Source organism: Talpa europaea (assembly GCF_964194135.1).
Source record: "Talpa europaea genome assembly, chromosome: 10".
NCBI lineage: Eukaryota > Metazoa > Chordata > Mammalia > Eulipotyphla > Talpidae > Talpa > Talpa europaea.
Genome location: NC_140077.1, coordinates 48,807,346 through 48,826,741, shown reverse-complemented (window position 1 = coordinate 48,826,741; position 19,396 = coordinate 48,807,346). Strand labels below are relative to the sequence as shown.

At 37.3% G+C, this 19,396-nt stretch overlaps 1 protein-coding gene across 1 annotated transcript in view; it reads left to right on the top strand.

Moving 5' to 3' along the window:
• REEP3 (receptor accessory protein 3) overlaps nucleotides 1-19,396 on the top strand; it is a gene marked incomplete at its 3' end in the record, with an annotated part of 89,515 nt that overhangs the window by 43,260 nt on the left and 26,859 nt on the right. The window lies entirely within an intron of this gene.

The following is a 19,396-nucleotide window of genomic DNA, read 5'->3' as shown; positions in this document are numbered from 1 at the left end:
TACCCAGTGCTTGTATAAATAAATAAATCTTTAAAAAAAAATTAACCATTTCAAGGTGAACAAGTCAGTGTCATTTAGTATATTACAGTACTGTGCAAATACACTTTACTCACCATAACACTTTACTCCCCAGGCAACCTTCCCCCCAGCCCCTGGAAACTTCTAGTCTGCTATCTAAATGGATTTACCTAATTTAGATATTTCATATAAATAAAGCCATTTATAATGCTTCCTTTTGTGTCTTGCTTGTTTCACTTAGCATGTTTTCAAGATTACATTATAGCATTGTATCAGTATTTCATTCCCTTTTGTGATCAAGTAATATTCCTCTTTGTGGATGGATATACATTTTGTTTATTCCTTCTTCCACTGATGGGCATTTGGATGGTTTCTCCCCCTTGGCTATTATGAAGTGTGCTGCTATAAATATTATGTGCAAGATTTGTTTGAGTACCTCTTTTCAATTCTTCTAGGCATATTGGCATGTTTCTTTGTAAGGGGTATTCAGAGATAGTCTTGTTATCCATTTTATGAAATGATCAGAGATCTATGATAATTTTTAATTTTGATTTGTTTTATCTTTTTGGAGGCTGGGTGGAGGTTATGATACCTTACCTATTCTATTGAACTTTTAAAATCACCATTTTACTCTTTTAATAAAACTAATTTTTGAAGTAAATACAAATCCATTACAAGATGGCATATATTGAGTGGAAATAGAAAAGTTACTTAGTTGAGCTTTGAAATTTTCCTATCCATTTACTATACATCTTGGATCTAGGATTGGTGAAATAGTCTTAAGTGATGGAATCACTTTGTCTTAGTCTTAGTTATTTAAAGTCATTTTAAAAGTTACTTGAAGTGACATATTTTAACATGTGTTGTAATAAATCCTTCAGTTATTGTTTCATAGTATTGGCATATATTAATTTTTAGAATTAACTTTTATCTTCCATGAACAGTGATTCCCAGGGTACCTGCAGTAAATGACCATTTTTGTTTTGCTTTTTTAATTTCCAATAAGTCACAGACCAATAATTTTATGAAACAAAGTAAAAACTATCATTAGAATGGCTAGATGAAAACCCAAAACATGAAACTGCATCCCCAGTTTCTTTATTGCTAAATTCAGTAAGACATGAGATTACTGTCAAATTTTACACTTAGACCATGCAACGTGTAAAACTTCATAGCCCTTGCTTCAGTCCAGAGGCAACACTTTGCCCTACTGTACAATATTTTATTGGAATTCTCTTTTAAAAGATAGCCATATTTTCAAAAACCATGAAAATATGAGCCGGGGCATATACTATGGGCCATTGTATACCCCCTTATGTTGAATGTTTGTGAGACAGTTATTATGAGATTTTTTTTCCTGAATTGAATTAACTGTACAATTGAAGTACAGGGTGATATATTTCTCAAATCTGAACCCACCATTAGGCATTATATACTCAGGATACATAATAACTGGTGCACTGCTGTGTGTCTTTGTGTATATATTTGTGTTTGAAGTTGAAACTTATATGAGACACTAATAATACGATATTATCAGAAGGCACAAAAATACCATTCCCTAAAATAAAAGGTAAGGCCATAACAGTAAGAAACAAAAAGATCTTCAATTATAATAAAAAGAAATAAACCTGTAATGTTTAAAAAGATGGTAACATTTAGGGGTTGACCTAAGTACTATTGTAAAAATATTCTATTCCTTAATGTGAGTCAATTTAACTTTGTTAATCTTGAAAACTTAACATGAATTTGTGTTTTATTTCCTTAGTACACTTAAATTTTTATTACTGCATTAATTTTATAAATTTGGGTTTAATAAGTATGACCTAGCCCTGACATTTGAATTCTAAATCATAAATTAAGATACTTTCATCTATGGGAAAAAGAATCTATTAGCTTTCTTAATCAGACCAGTGAGAAAAACTCTAAAACAATGATGTTTTAGCATATTATACTTAGCATATTTTACAGTTGTTTTAAGAGAATTGTTCATTATCAACAAAGTGGAAATTACCTTTACATAATTTTGCTGTGGTAATATGACTCTGAAAAAGTTCTTTACCATCTCTTTGAGAGAAACAGAATAATGTTAATTAAGAGAAACTAAAGAAGTAGAAAGACTGGTGGCTGGAAATGGTTTGATAATTACATGGTAATCAACTCTGCTTCACAAATAAAAGAAGAACTCAGAGCAAAATGGTTAGGCACTGAAACCGGAAACGGAGGACATCTGCCTTTGAGAAGAAAATATGATACAGCTCTGAAGATCTCCTGGTTGTCATGTTATCTGCCATCAAGTCTGCTAAAGACTAATCTGAGCTATCTTATCTTGTTGGATAAATAATAGCATCTTATATAATTTCCTACCAATTTTAAAATATTTTTGCATTTTTTTCCAATTGTTGTTGTAACAAATTACCACACATTTATTGGCTAAGAATTATATGAATTTTTATTCTCTTACAATCCTCAAGGTCAGAAATATGAATTGGACCCACGGGGCTCCATTCCTTCTGGAGACTGGGATAAAATCTGTTTCCTTTACTAGTTTGTACAAGGTGCGCACATTCATGGGCTTATGGCTCTGTTTCTCCATCTTTAAAATCAACTGTGTTGGCCAGAGACCATCTCACGCAGCTATCTCTCTAAGCCTACCTCTTCAGTCTCCCTCTTCTACTTACATTGACCCCTGTGATCACAGTGTGGCCATTGATGAAACTCAAATCCTCTTTCAATCAGAAAAGTCAGCTGATGAGCAATGTGAATTCCATCTGCAACCTGATTTCTCCCTTACCACGTAACCTAACGTATTCACAGGTTCATAGGGATAGTCTTGGGTTCATAATAGACATCTTTGGGGAAAAGAGACTTTATTTTGCACACCACAATAATTTACTGGTCCTCATTACAAGTCTGTAAAGTATGCAGGGCAAATATGTCAATACTGCAGACTCAGAGACGTGAATTAACTTCTCCAGTGACACATGGATAATAAAAGCATAATTGGTACCACACTGGATATCTTTGGTTTCTAATATTTTATTCTCTCTTCTACCATGCTATAGAAAAAATAGTTGAGAATCCTAACTTCACTGTATGTGCGCGCGCGCACACACACACACACACACACATATACACATGTAAACAGCTTTCACAACTAACCAGCCAGTGTGTTTCTGATTAACCTTCCAGTGCCCACAATTTATGGATGTGTTCCAGTTAGGGCAGTGAGGCAGCTTAACCAGTGTTAGGGCAGGACACATAAGCAATCTAAATCAACTGTGATCAGATGGTTAAGGATGAAATTAGAAGTTTTGAAAGTGCTATAAATTCTTGGCAGTTTTTAAGTATTTTCAAACTAAACTTATTCCTGACCAAAAAAAAAAAAAAAAAATGTCAATAGTGTCTTCTTATTGAGTCCCCACTAAACCACCCAGCTTACCTCTGATTATAAGATTTATCAGAACTCTCTCCTTATAAATTTTCCTTATGTGGTAATCCCATCCAAATTTAATTTGTTTTGCCTGAGTTTCTTAGCAAAATTAACCTTCTGAAAATTTCCTTGTTATATTTTTATAGCCATTTTACTGCTTGATATTATTTTACTATTCATATGTGTCTTTTCCCCACCAAAATAAGCTCCAAAGAGTTTTGTTGTTTTGTTAATTGTATATTCCCATACCTACAACAGTACTTGGTATATAGTAGTTACTCAGTGTTTTATGAAAGAATGAGAAAATAAGAAAAGATTTGAATTTTATGTATATATAAAATATTGAATTGTGTTTACAAGAGCATTGTACATCTCTTAAATATTGGTCTAGTTATTTAACTTTGATTTGATTCTGCTAGTAGTCTGACCACTAATCCAAAATGCAGTTTGTTTGTTTGTTTGTTTGTTTGTTTGTTTTTTGTGGTATTTGGTTATTACCTAAATTTCACTGGTATCTACTTCAAAATTTTTTTCAGAAAGTAAACATTTTTGGTTAATTTACTTCTTTCCCCCCTAACTACTACCATTCCCTTTAAGCCTGCAAATAGTAGATTGCACCTGATAAAACAGATGCTGTGTTCAAATCAAAACAAATGGAAAGTGCTGTGTATTTTGGCAACCTTCCTTTCTTCCTTTGCCTATTTTTAAAGCAGAGCTTTCCTAGGATATAATTTCCTGTATAGTGTGGCTGATATGGCCTACTTAAAGTCTTTCAGTCTTGCAATAATTGAAATGTAAACTTACTGATGAATTAGCATGGTTGTGCAAATTTTTTCAGGCTTATACCATCTCATGACTTGAAAATAGAGTGTTTACTCCTAAGCCTTGTGTAATTACTGTAGCTTTTCTAGGAAACCAGTGTTTTTATTCTAAGAATGTTGAAGAAAATGACAATAAAAAAATTGCCTGAAAGCCCTTAAAGAATCAAAATCAGACATGTGGTCCTGAGATGTACTGTGCAAGAACAAAGATCAGGAAGACTGAGCGATTCCTCTTTAAACATCTGGTAATCGTTCTTTAAAACCCTACTGATTTGGTTCTTGAAAGAGACTTAATTGTTGACTGAATATTTGAGAGATATAAAAATGAACAAATATACCAAATACAGTTCTACAATTATTGTCAATTGGTAAAATCTGAAGTTATCTATTAGTTTTAGGGTCAAGAAAAAGGGGATAAACATACTATATAACTTTTCCTTATTGTCAAGAAGTGTCTCCCAGGCATTTTTTCTTTTAAGATTTATTTATTCATGCATACAAAAGCTGGGGTACAGACCAGAGATGCAGGGGGTGAGAGGATTCACCAGAGACAGAGAGGGAAACAGAACAGGCAGACTAACCAAAATACACTACTGAGGGGAGCAGCGGGCGAGACAGGAGAGGTCTGTTGTGCCATATGGGTTGCTCCCTGGCTGGCCGGGGGATCGAACTCGTGCTGCAGAGGCTACAGACAGTTTCATAGGTTGCATCTTAACCCTTTGCGCCACCAGGAGGCCCCCTCCTTAAGCCTTTTAATATTTATTTCCATACTTTAAGTAACATGCTTATATTGCTATTTCTTAATTTTTCAGATAGATATCATCAGTTAGGTTTCTCCTATTAAAGATGAATTAGTAATTACCCAGAGACACCATACATTTGCATATTTCCCTGCCCTTATAACTCCCATTGTCATTACAGTATAATTTGGTTGGATCAATATTCAGTATTTATATTATTTAGGCAAATCAGAAAGAAGCAGTAGATTACAGAGATAAAGAACACAGAATCTAGGGCCTCCCTGGTGACGCAAGGGGTTAAGATGCAACCTATGAAGCTGTCTGCAGCCTCTGCAGCATGAGTTCGATCCCCCAGCCAGGGAGCAACACACATGGTGCAGCAGACTTCTCCTGACTCGCCCACTGCTCCCTTCAGCAGTGTACTTCGGTCAATCTGCCTGTTCTGTTCCCCACTGTCTCTGATGAATCTTCTTACCCCCCGCACCTCTGGCCTGTACCCCAGCTCTTGTGTGCATAAATAAATAAATCTTAAAAAAAGAAAGAAAGAAAGAAAGAACACAGAGTCTAAAACCAGACTGCCTGGTTATCGCTGTGTACCTATTTTTAGCTTTATCTTTGAGCAAATTATTTGGCCTTTCTATGCCTCAGTTTCCCTATTTACAAAATGAAAACAGTCATACTTTCCTTCTCAAGTGGTTGTAAGAATTAATGAGTTAATGGACATAACATATTTAAATCAGTACTTAATACAGAACCACTAAGTACTATTTGCATTGTTCTCTACAGTATCCTACCATTATACCACACCTTTCTTGTATAATAGTTTGTTTTCCTTGTCATTATACATTGTTTTGGCTCTTTCTTTATGGATTTGATATTCTCCGTTCTTATAGCAAATTTAGACCCAAACTCTACCATTGTTTTGTGAATTTCTTCTCAGTGAATTCTCAACCATTAGATATTCTGGACTGGCTCTTGTTTGGATACTTGGATTTCTTTTTCTTTTTCTTTTTTTTTTGGTTAAAGATTTATTTATTTATGCATGTAAGAACAGCGGTAAAGGCCAGAGATGCGGGGAGGAGTGAGAAGATTCACCAGAGACAAAGTGGGGAGCAGAACAGGCAGACTAACCGAGCACACTGCTGAGGGGAGCAGCAGGCGCAACAGGAAAGATCTGCTGCGCCATGTGGGTTGCTCCCTGGCCGGGTAGGAATTGAACTCATGCTGCAGAGGCTGCAGATTGCATCACAGTGCTGTGCTTAACCCTGTGTGCTACCAGGGAGGCTCCGATACTTGGATTTCTTAATCTCCTGTCCTCTTTCACATTTTTGCTTCATTTTGATGAAATGCAAGCTTCCTCAGATAGAAGATTGGAAATCACTTTCCATTCAAATTTGAAGGCATTCTCCATTGTTTTGCAGCTTCTAGTTTCACTATAGAGAAGCCCAAAGCCACTGATTCATACTTGGCTATGGGATCTTTTCTGTGTCCCTATTGTTTTAAAATTTTATGATGATGTGCCTTGGTACGAATGGATTGTACTTGATTTGCTATTCTCAGTAGCCCCCTTTTTTTTTCTTTTTTTTTCTTTTTTTTTCTTTTTTTTTTCTTTATTTTTTTATTTTTTAAATAATAAATTTTATTTTTATATTCCCCATACAATTGCAACCCCCCCCCATCAGTAGCCCCTTTTAATTTGGAAATCCTTTGTCTTTCAGCTCTAGGTATCTGCAATGATTTTTCTCCACCCATTTTTCCTATTTGTTTTATCTGGAATTTCTTTTATTTAATTAAGTCACTTGGACTAATTCTCTCATTTTCTGATCTTTTCTCTTTCCCATTCTTCTTGCTCTATTTTATGATAGAGTTCCTCAATTTTATCTGCTAACATCTAATTACTTTCAAATAATCTTTTAATATCTGCTTTTCTGTTTTTAATTCCTAGGGGCTCTTTATTTTCTGAATATATACAATTTTTAAAACCACTTTATGGTTTTAATAAAATTTGTGATTTGTGGTGTGAATGCAGTTTAAAAAAGTATATTCAGGGCCTCCCTGGTGGCACAAGGGGTTGAGCACCACACTATAAAGCAATCCGCAGCCTCTGCAGCATGATTTCGATCCCCGGCCAGCCAGGGAGCTACCCACATGGCGCAGCAGAACTCTCCTGCCTCACCCGCTGCTCCCCTCAGCAGTGTGTTTCAGTCAGTCTGCCTGTTCTGTTCCCCACTCTGTCTCTAGTGAATCCTCTCACCCCCCACACCTCTGGCCTGTACCCCAGTTCTTACATGTGCATAAATAAAAAATTCTTTTAAAAAAAAAAAGTATATTCAGTCTACTAGTTTTCCCCAGACTTCCAAATTGACTTTATAAGTGGGATACTTGTGTTAGAATTATACTGTGACTGGGCCTCTCTGGTGGCACAAGGGGTCAAGCACCGCACTATGAAACAATCCAAAGCCTCTGCAGCATGAGTTCCATCCCCGGCCCACCAGGGAACAACCCACATGGCGAAGCTGAAGCAGACCTCTCCTGTCTCGCCCACTGCTTCCTTCAGCAGTGTATTTCAGTTAGTCTGCCTGTTCTGTTCCCCACTCTGTCTCTGGTAAATCCTCTCACCCCCCACATCTCTAGCCTGTACCCCAGCTCTTATATGCATAAATAAATAAATCTTTAAAAAATAAAAAGGATTATACTGTGACATCAAATAAGAATTATCATTAACATTGATTTCTGAATGTGTTCACATAGGACATAGGTTTAAAATTGTAAGACATATCATTTTCTCAATCTTTAACAATAGTTTTAAATTTAAATGTTAGCTAACAGACAGTGATATATGTATATCTTGTTTTGAGTTACAGTTTTTGTGAATCAAGATATGATAAGTAAAATCACAATTTAAATGCACTATCCTTAATAGTCAGCTTAATAGCTATTCAGTTCACTCTCCTTTAATGAACTAAATCTTACATTTACTTAATGTAGGTGGTGACTATTTGTAAGCCTAATTTTTTACTGTGTCAGGTTTACTTATATAAGTATTATGTTTATATATATATTCAATATATATCAGTATATAATTTCACTGCTGAAGTAATTGATGCTATCATAATTATCAAGTGACTTATAGTCTTCCTTGTATCAATTCCTTATATCAATTATATCAGTCATTTCAGGATCATTACAATGGATCCACTTTAGAAAACAAGTGTTAAATTTGAATTAGATTATATAATTCACGGGGTTTTAAATGAATACCTAACACAATCACTTCTAAATGTTTAGACTTTGAGGGGCCTCCCCGGTGGCGCAGTAGTTGAGTGCTGGGTTGCGAAGCAGCCCGCAGCCTCTGCAGCCCCGGTTCGATCCCCGGCTGCTCCCCGGCCACCGGAGGAGGGTCCCACATGGCGCGCAGACCTCTCCTGCCGCCCGCTGCTCCCCTCAGCAGTGTACTTCGGTCCTTCTGCCTGCTCTGCTCCCCGCTCTGGTTCTGGTGAATTCTGTCACCCTCCCGCGCCTCTGACTGTACCCAGTGCTTGTATAAATAAATAAATAAATCTAAAAAAATAAATAAATGTTTAGACTTTGAATCAGAGTACCCTTAACCTTTATGAAGTAAATTGAATTCCCACAATTTTCCACTAAGATGTAAGCTAAAATGCAGCTAGCCAACTACAGCTGTCTTTTGTAGCTTTACATGCAAATGCTTTGGAAAACATAAAGAAAAAAAATTCTTGCAGTAACATTTAAACGTAGAGGCTAAGTCAGACTCTTGCTAATATCTGGGAAGAATTTCACCAACTGTAGTGCCAATAGAAATGGTTTTTAAAAACAGGGACAGAAACCACTGTTTCTATTAAAGGAAATGTTAAGTCGTAAATTGGAGGGAGGCCTAACCACCTCCACCCTAATCCCTGGTGATGGAACAGCTTAAAATCATAAAGCTACAGCAACCAAGAAACAACAGCCACCACCCTCTCTGCGGGAGAACTGTGTTCCGAGGCAGCCAGCCTTCTGTCGCCTCTTTCTCTGTTCAGGAACCATAACCTCTCTAATTTGGAGAAAACCCTCCAACAAGTTAAAAAATGGAGAGATAATAATTAACTTCAAGAGAAAATCAAAAGTGGAGTTTAGACAGATTCAGAAATCAACATTACGTTAATACCTATCAATTCATTTTCTTGAATAATCTTAAAAGCCTTTTTTTGAAAATGAAGAAAAATGAAACACTCAACACACAAAGCAAGAAAAATAACAATTAAAAGGCTGTAAAGAAAGTAGGATGAATTTTAAAAAGGAAACAAAAATAGCAACAAATTTAAGGAATATCTAAGAATTGTCCCTTTGAATAAATCTACTACAAACACTGGAAATAGTTAAGGTAGGGGGAAAGAAGTGTGTAAAAAGGGCTGACAAAAGAGAAATGTTTAAGCATGCAATGCTAGCTAGCTTTAAGTTACAATGAAAACATTAAATATCTAAAGCTTATATTTAAAATGGAATGTTTGTAGAAATAAAAGATATACCTGATCCTTTTCATTTTTAGCTATAGGTTATATTATTTATGCAGAGAAATTTTCCCTTTTCCAGGATATAACCTTGGAATGCTCAGATAAGTACATCACCTTTCTAGTATGTAATTTCTGAAATAGAATGCTTTACCAACTACAGCTGTAATAATCAGATTGTCATCCAGATTGCCATCACACTGTCAAAGGTCCTCCTAAAAATATAAGAGCTGGAGTAGTTCCTGAGGATTTTAGCTAAGTAAAAAAAAACAAAATCTTTCCCCAAAACTTCATGTAATTTTAAAAGCTTAAGAGAAATGTTACTTCAGAAATGTAATGGAAATGATAAAAGAGTACATTCTTTAGAAAACTGTAAAAAATTCAAAATATATTAAAATTTGCAAATCCATCTTACACTTTTTCTGTCTCAACTATCGAAATAACTGTAGACTGATTCCTTTTTCTTTTCTTTTCTTTTTTAAAAAGATTTATTTATTTATTTATTTATTTATTTATTTATGCACACAAGAGCTGGGGTACAGGCCAGAGGTGTGGGGTGGGGGGGAGGAGGGTGAGAGGATTTACCAGAGACAGAGTCAGGAACAGAACAGGCAGATTTACTGAAAAGCACTGCTGAGGGTAGCAGTGAGTCAGGAGAGGTCTGCTGCACCATGTGGGTTGGGGATCGAACTCATGCTGCAGAGGCTGTGGATTGCTTCATAGTGCTGTACTTAACCCCTTGTGACACCAGGGAGGTCCCCCTTTTTCTTTAAATACCACAGATCCAAACTCTGCAGGTAAATGGGAAAAAAATCTTCCAAAGGTCTTAAAAAGTCACAGAAATATTAATAGTAACTTCTAAAGGTCTCCAACAGGTAACTTAAATGAACACCTAACACTTCAGTTTTATTATGTCATATCCTTATTAACAAGATTGACAAAATAAATTATTGGAGACAATTGTGAGTTTTTTGGTTTTTTTTTTTTTTTTTTTTTTTTTTTTTTTTTTTAACCATTGACATGATGTTTGAATGTAATGTAAATTTAGAGTTACTCTCAGGGAGGAGACTCTAAGAGCACTTTTTCCTTCAGAAGGGAGTCTCCATTGAGTGGTCAGTGTTCAGGTAACTCTGGGTTCTTAGAATGGGTTGATAAAAGGAACCTCCCTCCGGAAACTCTGAAGTAGAAGAGCCTTTAGCTCACCCTTCCCTGGGTAGTTGGCCCCTGACTTCTGTCTGTTCAATTGATAGACATGAGTAGTACCTTTCATAGGTGGGCTAAAGCTTTTTAGTTTGTTTTTAATTGATGTATAATTGACATACAATGTTATACTAGTTTCAAGTGTGCAAGATAGTGATTCAAAATATGTTGATTATATCCAGTCTTATGCATTGTATTTATGTTTTTTTATGACAATGTGCCTAGGGTTATGAAAACAAGGGTGCATTTTAACTATTTACATTCAGCAACTTATTACATAAAACTGAGTTCATCAGCTGTTCTCCAAACCCAACGCTTTTCTTACATTCTCCTCATTAATGATATCACCTTCCTCTAGCTAATACTGTCAGAACATACACAGAACAGCCTTACTCAGCATTTCTTGCAAATCCACATGGGGCCTTGAAGTACCCATTCGGATTTAGTAGGTGTGCCCTGTACTTGAGTTTCTGTATTTCCAACAGGCTCCCAGGTGAAGCCACAAGAATGTCGTGCATGTTCTCAACTCATGTCACCTGTCAGAAATACTCGTGGAGTTTGCCTTTGAAACAACTGACTGCCCTCTCTCAGCTCATTGTGATAAGGCAGCCTAAGTGTCCCTATTTTTATTTTTAATCTGCAAGTGATTTTTATTTATAGTAAATTCAAAATTATCGATGACAAGTTATTTTATTATGACACATTGTACTTTTTAATATAAAGGTATACAAATGGCACTAAATAACAATTTTTAAAAAACATTTGTATGTATATAGACTGATGGACAAATTTAAATGTAGAAAAATATATTAGCAAAATTAATCATATAATACAGTTGGGGTTGGGGGTAAGGATATTGAGTAGGACTTTCTCCTAGTTACCATGTGGTCAGACTGTCCATACACAGTTTGTCTATATCACTAAGTTTTCCCTACACAATTATTTTCCTTTTCTCTTCTTTTTTCCCCTTCCTTTCTTCCCTTCCTCTTTCCCGCTCTCCTTTCTTTTCATCCTTCCTTCCTTCCTTTCTGCTGTCCTTCACTGTGGCATTCACCCAGCCCATCCTTACCCTAGCATTCCTGTGCTGTATTATTTGGTTCTCTCTACTCTTCCTAAATGTGAACCTCAGTCCTCATGAGGTTGACTTGCACATGCTTTTGCAGAAAAGTAATTTCTCAAAAATAACAGAGGTTCATTTATGGTCATGACAGAAATTTATTCTCCTGGAATTTTTTGCTACCAGTCTTTGCTTCTCAAGAAGATTATGTTTTTCCATGTGGTATAAATGCTGCTGAGCCTTTACTATAAAACTCCCAGTTTCTATGTTCTTACTAAAGAGCTTAGCTGTTAGTGACTAGGTTATTTCACTTGCAGAAATAGCAACAAAATTTCACTATGTGAAAATAGATGAGGAACTACCGGACCTAGGTGGCTGAGAAGCAGTGCCAGCCTTTGGGAATGCCTCAAGTAAACAATATAATAGATCAGTTCTTTGGAAACACTAAGGGAAAGAAGGAAGCATGACAATTTAGCATGGAAACTTGGTCAATAGAATGGCCATTTAGCCCAGTTTACCCTCTCTGAGTGGACTCTTCCCCGTGCTCAAATCCTGAAAAATTCAGTGTGATGCATTAAAAGGAAACTGTGTCTCTTACAAATGCTCACTACCCAAAATTAATCAATGGGGACTTTAACCAAATGTAAAAAGTGAAGTGTGAATTCTCAATCAATGTGTATGAAGAGAATTATTTTTGGGACTTAGAGATCATTCTTTCCTGAATTTTCCACCTGGAAATAGTTCCTATAAGCATTTTGGGATTTTCACACCTTCTTTCAGCTCTCCTTTTAAATTAATTGTCATCTAGTTTTTAAACATCTTGCATTTTTCTTGCTCTAAACTTCTGTGATTTAATAACAATGAACAAGTCCAAGGCCACATTGTGGCAGAGGTATCTATTTTTAATTATAATATGCCCCAATTAATTTATTTTAACACCTGATATGTATATCTTATGTGAGACTTTTCTCCTTCAAAATAACAGGATATTCTGTGAGGTCTTTAGAAGTGTTACCCACCAACTACAATGATCATGTTACTGAGAGTTCAGTATCCTAAAGTGTGACTCCCAAACATTTGAGTCCTGGCGAATTGTAGAAAGTTATGACATCCTCAAAAGGGGCAAAGAAGTGTAGAGAAAACTACCTCAAATTTGAGGAAACATGTCTTCCTGGTGGCACAAGGGGCTAAGTACAGCACTATATAGCTATTCACAACCTCTGCAGCATAAATTCAATCCCTAGCAGGCCAGGGACCTGTGCACATAGCACAGTAGACCTCTCCTATCTCACCAGCTGCTCCCGTCAGCAGTGTATTTCAGTCAGTCTGTCTGTTCTGTTCTTGGCTATGTCTGTGGTGAATCCTCTCACCACTACCACCACCACCACTCCCTCCACCCCGCACCTCTGGCCTGTACCCTGGTTCTTGTATGCATAAATAAATAAATCTTTAAAAAAAACTTTTGAGGAAACCCAAATCAGACTTACCTATGTAGTCTGCCTCAATACATGTCCCATCTTTTTTTTTAAAAAAAATTATTTTCAACCATGGTCTTTATTCACTTTGGATTAAACTTCAACTAACTTATTTTCAAGCATGCTTCTAACTTGGCACAGCTTTGGGGAAAAAAATCCCAGCGCTGAGCCATCTGGGTTGGGTAAAAGAGGGAGTTTTTCTATTGATTTCTCACATTTTATTCCTCTTTGTTTTTAATGGAGAAAAGTCATTATGAAGTAACCAAATTATTGCATAATGTAAATGAAACAAATCTTTTCAGCTCTATACTGTTTCTAAAGAATTCTATATTAGAAGGTCCCTGAAATATGTTGTAGAATGAATTGTTGAATGAGTTGACGAATGAATACCTAATAGTGGTCAGAAAATAAAGTTCTCTTTGGGTGGTCTAAAATTTAGCAGTGTTTATTTCTTCTCAGACTCAGCAAAGAATTTTTTTTTTCCCAGTGAAGCATATTTTAGCATTTTGTGCTCCGGATTTACTTAATGTGGTTATAATAGAAATCATTAGGCATATGTAATTTTTCTTTTTTTCTTAAAGACCAGCATTAATTACTTTATGATTCAAAGACTGAAATTAAGAGACATTGGAAACTTGTTTAATCTCTGATGGCTTTGAAAACAACTTTAACAAAATAAATTATTGATATTCTCTATGTTATTAAGTACTGTGTATAGTCCAAAGTTACTTGTTTGAGTTATCTGCATTGACAGAGACCTTCAAATATAAGAAACACTTAAGTAAAAGCTTTTCTTTGTGCTTGTTTTCCCAGGCACAGGGTGCTAGGACCTGGGATTGTAATGACGAATAAGACAATTTTGATTCCAATGAGTTGTCATAGTCAAACAGACATGCAGCTGTACAAACCATTACATGGACTTACTCTGAAGGAAAAGTACAGTGCACAAACATTACACATGACCTTTGGAGGGGGTAGGAGCCATTAAGGAAGAATTTCATTTGGAAGTAAAGCTATATCATTCATACAATGCAAATGAATAATGTATAATAAAATATTTGTTACATGCTAGGTCAAATAAAACCATAGTTGTGCTGGTAATCACCTGTTCTTATCTTTTTTTTAAGATTTATTTATTTATGCATACAAGAGCTGGGGTACAGGGCAGAAGTGTGGGGGTGGGGTTGAGAGGATTCACCAGATACAGAGTAGGGAGCAGAACAGGCGGATTGACTGAAATACACTGCTGAGGGGAGCAGTGGGTGAGTCAGAAGAGGTCTGCTGTGCCATGTGGGTTGTTCCCTGGCCAGCTAGGGAATCGAACTCATGCTGCAGTGGCTGTGGACAGTTTCATAGGTTGCATCTTAACCTCTGCGACACCAGGGAGACCCTGTTCTTATCTTTTTATATGTCATCTTTTACTAGTCCCTCCCTTTAAAACCTGTTGGGGATAAAAATACTTTGACATCAGGGTTTGTGACTATTTCATGTCAAAAACCTTTGTATATATGGGCCTCCCCAGTGGCACAGTGGTTGAGTGAGTGCTGGACTGCGAAGCTGCCCGCAGCCTCTGCAGCACCGGTTCGATCCCCGGCCAATGGTGAGGGTCCCACATGGCGCACAGACCTCTCCTGCCATGCCCGCTGCTCCCCTCAGCAGTGTATTTCGGTCCATCTGCTTGTTCTGTTCCCTGCTCTGGCTCTGGCGCTTCTGACTGTACCCAGTGCTTGTATAAATAAATAAATAAATCTTTAAAAAAAAAAAAAACTTTGTATATAATAGTCAATAATTAGTGCTTCCTTAGTGGTGCATGTGGTTCAGACGCAACCTATGAAGCTATCCGCAGCCACTGCAGCATGAGTTCAATCCCAAGCCAGGAAGCTACCCACATGGCACAGCAAACCTCACCTGACTTGCCTGCTGCTCCCCTCAGCAGTGTATTTCCGTCAATCTGCCTGTTCTGTTCTCTACTCTGTCTCTGGTGAATCCTCTCACCACCCCCCACCTCTGGCCTGTACCCCAGTTCCTGTATGCATAAATAAATAAATCTTTAAAAATATATATTAAAAAGCCACTAAGTAATATTTATTAAATTTATATACCACATTAGTTTTCTTTTCATCATGCAACCTGCCATTGTTAGCACCCTTGCTATTATAATATCATACTGATTATAGCATAGCAAGGATGAGTTACACACAATCTTTAAAAGCATTTTTACTTAATTTGCCATAACTAATACTAATCTATAACTTTTGTAAATCTGCTAGGATATGAAATCCCCTACATGTTTGGGGCTTGTACATTGCTCTCAACCTGTGTGACAGATACCATGAGGATTATTTTATAGTTGCATTTAGTCTTTTGTTTGCTTTATTTGTTTGACCTTGATCCTACCTCTAAATTTCATAATTATCTAAGAATATACATTATAAAATCTTATTTTGCTGCAAAATGTTATAAGATTATAAAATGAGGGCTACTTTTTGTCATCAGGGATAGGTAAATGTATACCTATTAAATGGAGTATGGTCTTTTGATAATAAATTTAGCCTATGGGTATGTTCATTTTACAGTATTCACTCAGGCTTAAAATATCCTCTAATTCCTTTGAGAGAGTAAAGCTAAGAACACCATCACATGACTGTCTGGGTTTTTCTGAAATGCTAAGACTTTATAAAAGCCTCATGGATTTTGAGTAATAATAAAGCAAGTGCTGGCATGTTAAGTAGGATAATCTGATCCATGCACTATATAAACCAGAATGTAATTTTAGACACTATGGTTTTATATCACAGATGACTCCATAATCTTCAAAGGAACTTGCTTGTATAGGAGTGTGTTTTCTTGGAAAATGCATTCGTTTTTATATTAAAATGATTTCAAGCTTCCATTTGAAGATTTTATTTATAAATATTTTATTTTAATTTAAAATATTCATCACATTATTCATGAAAAATATAAGGAGTAAAATGATCCAAGATTGAAGATTGATTGCCATTTCATTGTGACCACTTTCAAAAGAATATTAGTAAATGATAATTAGGAAAGATGGAAATTATAGTCATGTTTGCAGTCCAGTTTATTAATTCTTTAAGAAATACTGTTGAGGGCCTCCCTGGTGACCCAGCGGTTTGAGTGCAGCGCTGTGAAGCTGTCCGCAGCCTCTGCAGTGAGGATTCAATTCCTGTCAGGCCAGGGAGAGTCCCACATGGCACGGCAGACCTCTCCTGTCTCACCTGCTGCTCCCTCAGCAGTGCTTTCGGTCTGTCTGCCTGATCTGCTCCCCACTATGTCTCTGGCGAATCCTCTCACCCTCCTGCACCTCTGGCTTATACCCCAGCTATTTTATAAATAAAAAATAAATCTTAAAAAAAAGTACTTTTGAGGGGCCTCCCTGGTGGCGTAAGGGGCAAACTATCTGCAGCCACTGTGGCACAGGTTCATTCCCAACCAGGGAGTTAACCACGTGGTGCAGCAGACCTCTCCTGTCTTGCCTGCTGCCCCCCCCCCCCAGCATGTATTTCAGTTGATCTGCCTGTTCTGCTCCCCACTCTGTCTCTGGCAAATCCTCTCACCCCCTGCACCTCTGGCAGAGTGTGGCACCCCAGCTCTTGCATGCAGAAATAAATAAATCTTAAAAAAAATACTTTTGAACCCCTATTTTGTACCAGCTATCATATTAGTCACTTAGGTATTCTCTTGGGAAAGAAAACAAAGCAAAGTAAGTAAAATAGAACTTTTTTCATATAATCTTCCCACTGACTTATGCACTTTATTCTTTGGATATTTTGGCACCTCCCACTCAGAATATATTTAAACTATATGCATTTTTCTAACTATCTTATTTATCTGATTTCTTGGCATATTCAAAGCAGAAGGGACTAAAGTCATGTATACTAACAGTGCAGATGATAATTAACAAATTTACGCAGATAGGCATCATACTTAAAAAGGCTAACAAAGTAATTTAAAATGGTATTTCTCTGCCTCTTCCCAAAATGCTGCGTGAGAGCATCACTCCTTCCTGTCCTCCTATTGCTTCTCAAACACTTTGAGAGTCCACTAAGGGTATCTCAACCAGAGTTTCTTGAGATGATAGTCTTCTTCTCTGTTTCCAAATCATTATGCTGATAGCACACCACCAACCAGGGCATTAGCCAAGCCACAGACAGCAGCCAGTAACACTGTAACTGGTGCCTACCTCATTCTGCTACTGGTACTATCACCTTGCTTCCCCCTTTTCTACGGAGATCAGAGTATAATCTTTCATATTAGGGTTGGCTAAGTGACTCTAATTATAATAGATAACAAAAATGTAATGGCTGATGAAATACAGAATGTATTTCTCTCTCACGTAACAGTCCAGGTTAGTATTCATTTCAGCAGGAAATTGTCCTCATGCAGTCAGTTGTTGAAGAACTGGGGCTCTGCCCATCTTCAACACATACTTTTCAGCATCACTCTGTTCCCGGCCCTGCCAGCCGACAGGAAGAGAAAAGAACCTGTGGAGACATACACATACTCTGTTGGTGGGAACTGAACACTTGGCCCCACTTAACTTTAGAGCATGGCAGAGAGACTTTGGCCCGGACCCTGGCTGGGTCGCTTCCCTGCCACAACTCTACTGTGCCTTTTGTGGACAGCAAGCTGCAACTCTCTCCTCCACTTATTTCACTGTCCTAGTGAAACAGGACAGTATCTTTCATTATCTCCCCCAGCTCTGACACCCACAGCAACTGAAGGCATCATTGGTCACATAAATTATTCCATATCTACCCAAGGCAGCTCTCTTTCCCATTCATGTAAACAACTTTTTTCTTAATGATTTATTTATTTATGCATACAAGAACTGGGGTACAGGCCAGAGGTATTGGAGGAGTATGAGGAATTCACCAGACATAGTGGGAAGCAGAACATGTATTTCAGATTGACTGAAATACACTGCTGATGGGAGGAGCGGGCGAGACAGGAGAGGTCTGCTGCTCCATGTGGGTCATGTGGGTCCCCTGCCCAGGGATGGAATTGGTGCTGCCGTGGCTACAGATTTCTTCACAGTGCTAACGCTTAATCCCTTGCGCTACCAAGGAGGCCCCTAAACAACTTTTCTAAACCTTTACTGCTCTTCTTAAATTCACACTTCTTCCCACCCATTCCCAGCCTGAAAAGATGACCTGCCCTCTTTCTGCAGTGTGAAGCTATCAGTACTCAGTGGTGAGCCACTCTAACCTGCTGTCCAGCACTGATCCTCTTTACTTCCTTTCCTTCTATCCCAGAGGAAGATGCATCCCTGCTTCTCTCTTGAGCCCAGTCTTTCTAATTTTATTCTTGTCTGTCTTATCTGGGATCTTGTTCCATCAAGTATTCCTGCTTTCCCATGATATGAATTTCACGACCCTCCTGGTGAAATGTTCAATCCTTGAGGATGTTAACATGCTTTTCATTTTGCTTTTTTTTTTTTTTGCCTTTTATTTGCCACCCTCCTTTTTTCCTTTTAAAATCAGCTCTCTTTACTTTCGGTCTGTCTGCCTGTTCTACTCCCCACTCTATCTATGGTGAATCCTCTCACCCTCCTGCACCTCTGGCCTGTACTCCAGCTATTGTATAAAATAAAATAAAATCTTTTTTAAAATAAAAAATAAAACCAGCTCTCTTGGTCGAGTAGTTTATATTTACCCATCATGTCTTTACCTCATGACTACTGTCTAGCCTTTTGCAGTCCTTACTAAAAGCTATATACAACCCCATGTCTGTTCACATTTGTTGAGCACATTCTGTGCCAGGCTTAGGGGGCTCAGCAGTGAATAAAATGGGTCTTTGTCTTGTGGAGTTTACATTATAGTAGGAAGTATATATAGAGAAGGATGGCAGCAAGAAGTATTTGTTAGAGTATCTGTCAGATGTGATATGTGCAAAAGAAAAAAATAAAACAAGATACATGAGTTAAGAGATTAATGTTGTTAACAAGGTAGTTGGGGAAAACCTCTGTGCAGAGTTCAGAAGCCAGTAAGAAAGCAATCAAATGGATAACTTGGGAAAGAGCATTTCAGGCAAGGAACAACATGCACAGTGGTCCTGAGCAGGAACTTATCAACACACACAGGGATAGTAAGAGTACAAGTGTAACTGGAGCAGAAGTGGGAA